This window comes from Alligator sinensis, unplaced genomic scaffold (genome assembly GCF_000455745.1).
Source record: "Alligator sinensis unplaced genomic scaffold, ASM45574v1 scaffold1398_1, whole genome shotgun sequence".
Lineage (NCBI taxonomy): Eukaryota > Metazoa > Chordata > Crocodylia > Alligatoridae > Alligator > Alligator sinensis.
This window is the reverse complement of record NW_005842417.1, coordinates 864,249-867,711: the sequence shown is the minus strand read 5'-3', so window position 1 is coordinate 867,711 and position 3,463 is coordinate 864,249. Positions and strand designations below refer to the sequence as shown.

At 47.2% G+C, this 3,463-nt stretch overlaps 1 protein-coding gene across 1 annotated transcript in view; it reads right to left on the bottom strand.

Annotated features, from left to right (window-relative positions):
• The window catches only part of WNT9A (Wnt family member 9A), a 67,474-nt gene that overhangs the window by 26,438 nt on the left and 37,573 nt on the right, over positions 1-3,463 (bottom strand). The window lies entirely within an intron of this gene.

Here is a 3,463-nt window from a genome sequence, read left to right as displayed (position 1 = left end):
AGGAATGCCTATCTGCTTTTCATTTTACAAGGACACTATGCTCTATTCGGGGGTTCGTGTTGCCCCATCCCCTCCAAACAACACGAATGATAATGTCAAGATAGTCCTTTATGAAAAGGCATGGATCCACTGTGCTGGCCAGACACCCACATGCCCCCAGCCAGTACAGCTGGCAAGAAAGACAAAAAAAAAAGAAGAAAGAAAGAAAAAGCTATCTTCCCACAAAACTAATAAAAGCCATTTTGGTTTTGCAGTTTGTGGGAGGAAGGGGGTTTCCCCCTTCTCAGCATCCGTTTTCTCTTAGAAAATACTTTGGAATTAAAAAGTGAAAAACTAGTTTTTAAAAAACTTTTGAAAGAGCACATACCTATATACCCCCACAAGAAAAACAACTGCATGGAGAGAGACTTTCCACACCAAAATATACTAAAAAAATTCTTTTAAAAACCAGCTTCATTTGCAGTTTTAACTAGCTCTGCTGCCCTTGACCAAGGCACTTGCTCAGGACCATCTACCCAAGGAAGAAGGGTACCAGTGAACCAAGGGTTGAATAGTCGCATGTAGCACTATGTAGCCTTAAACTGAACAGAACAGTCCAGCAATACAGAAGTGCAGTGATTCACTGGACCATGCATCATTGGGATCCATCAACCCATCTACTCTTATTTATAAAAGACTTTTGCAGCAAACTTCCTTGATAAAGGGTATCCATGGATGTGAGAGAAGAGAAAGATTGTAAGCATCTTCTAAAGCAAACCTCCTCCTAAAATATCGGTCCGAGTGCGCTACAAGCCCTCTTTAGTATCTCAAAAGATGCATACAACAAGTAGAAAGCAACTGTGAGAAGGGATGAGTATACAGATACTATAGCCAAGCTGGAGAGGGACCGACTATTCTGGATGTCATTTTTCAGGTGATCAACACCTGAAAATAAAACCTATTTGAACTAATTAGGTAGGCACCTAAGTGTCATCAGTCTCTTTAAAGCCCAGGTTTTTAGGGCTTTTTCTCAAAAGTACCAGGCTGGAATTCAAAGTGCTGTATTAGCAGCCCCGACTCAGGCCTCCAGTATTAGTGCCTGGAAAGTCTGGGAAATGATAAAAATATTGAAGCATTAAATGGACCATTGCAAGCTGGATCCATTTTACTCACTCTCGCAGGAAGAGCTTCTGCAGGACGTTGCCAGATGTGACAACTGTGGCTTGCGGGTCACAACCAAGGTGACTACAAATATCCTAGTCCAAGGCATAGGCTGACACTCACAAAAATATCATGCCAGGCGGAGGAAGAAAGTTATCTACCCCAAATGCGGCCATGCCACAGTGTGGAGAAAGCAGGCGGATCCCCTTTAGGGAGCAAAAAGAAAAATTCTCCATAGGATCCTAGAAAGTGAGGGTTGAAGGGACCTTTGGAGGTCACATTTAGTCCAACCCCCTGCTCCAAGCAGGACCAGCCTTGTCCACCCAGCTCTTTGGATCTCAGCCTGTTAGCTGAGTTTTGCTTTTTAGTCCAGATTTCTGAAGCATCTGGGAAAAAAAAGTGATGGGAAAAGTTGTTTCTAACCTTCCACAGTGTGAAGGTGGAAGCGGCGCAACGTGCAATCCAGCGAGCCTGGTAAAAATGAAGGCCTCGGCATGCTGAGCTAGTGTTGCACTGGCCTCAAGAAGAACTAGAGAAGCGTCTTGAGGACAAGACACTTCATAGGGTCAACGTGAAGGTTGCCAGAGGTTTAGAGCCCGATCTGCTGGGAAAACGCATGCAAGGGAGAAGGGAAATACTGTGCCTAGCCGAGCTGGTGAACAGGCTAGCTCTTCAAAACGAACACCCCCATGGAGCAAGCGATTCGGTGCACGCACAGGCAGGTGTTTAAAAAAAGTCAGCAGCACCGGCTCCGTGCCCGTTTCGGTTATGGGCCCCAAGTAGCAGCGTTGGGACGTGGAGACGCTTTGCAACAGTCGCAGTAGAAGGGCTCAGGCAGCATTTCCTTCCCCCTCTTTCCCAAACAGTGCCATCCATAAACAAGCGCCAGCCGAGCTGAGCGAAGGCCCCCACATGAAGTGCCGGTTTGGAGCTGCCCCTGCATGAGACCTTTATAATCCAATAAAGCTCTTTTATGCAATGTAACGCGGAGCGGGGTCCTGTGAGGCAACGGTGTCCGTTGGATACCTTCTCAGCTCCTCACAAAGACCACGCTGTTCCTTCCAAGGGGACTGGAAGTCTTGTGGGGTGAGCAAAGTTCAAAGGCTTTTGTTGTTGGGTTTTTGTTTTTTTGTTGGTTTTTTTTTTTTGTTTTTTTAAAGTGTTTGCCCAAATCCTTAGCTTTTAGGATGAAATTGCCAACTAGTGCCATGTGCGATTGTATTATTTTGGGCTGAGAGGGAGGGGGTTGCATGTCTTTCTTTGCTAGGACCTGGACTGAGACCAAAACAGCTCGTTTCTCCTAAATCAGGAGGTCCAGCATAGTTTCCCCCCCCACCCAATCCCTATGAGAGGAAGATGAGGGATACAGCACTGGGATGGGGAAAGTCAGGAGACACAGGTAGTCTGCTCACCTAAGCCAAGACAATTCCCCCTACTCTCCTCGCAAGCTTCTCTGCCCGGTCTGTTGAGCCCCGACAGACCGCGAGCAGCATCTATGCAACCGCTGACACCAGAGCCTTGCTTGTATTCATGTACTACCTACAGACATCTAGCATGAGGCTACATTTGAGCTTGACTGTGTCCCCCTGAATAACCTAGGGCTTCTCCAGCCCCTAAGGGGAAGCACAGAGCTTTTTTGGAAGAGGAGAGCAAGACAGCGAAAAGAAAGGGGGTTTTTTGTTAATATTTGAAGAAGCTTGAACAGGAAAGCCCAACTAATGTCAGTCTGTATCTTACTCCCTCTGCTCAAACGCAATCCATCATTTAGTTGGAAGCCAGCAAGGGATGGGACTGGAGGTCTCAACACTGTAACTATCGCTTCCTGGCCAGCTCCCGGCCCGAGGCTGGATGGTAGCAGAGCTGCATAAATTCTGCAATACGATATTGCTAATTGTGTTGCTCTTACGGCCTTCCAGCTGTTGTGACCCTTAAGAGTTCAGCTCCGCTGTCATCATTGTCTTAGCAGGCATCAGACCTGCAGCTGGGGAGCTCCAAGACGGCTTGGTATCTGCAACATAGATTTCACTGGACTTCGAGATCAACTTTCCAGATGAGCTCTGTTTTCAGGCAGGCTCAGAGCCATAAAACTCTAAAAAACACCCAAGTTTCCTCCTTAGTAAGATCTGGCTCCCTCCCAAAAAACCACAAACCCAAGGAGAACAAGATAGAGGTAGGCCTCTGCAGACACCCACGAGAGCATTCCCCATTTGACATGCCAGAGTTTCCTTTGAGAGCGCCGCCAGAGACCCGAGCCAAGGTGAGCTGCTTTTCTGTGGGAAAACGCCTCTGCTACGCCCGCCTGCAATGACAAGTCTGCTGAAAT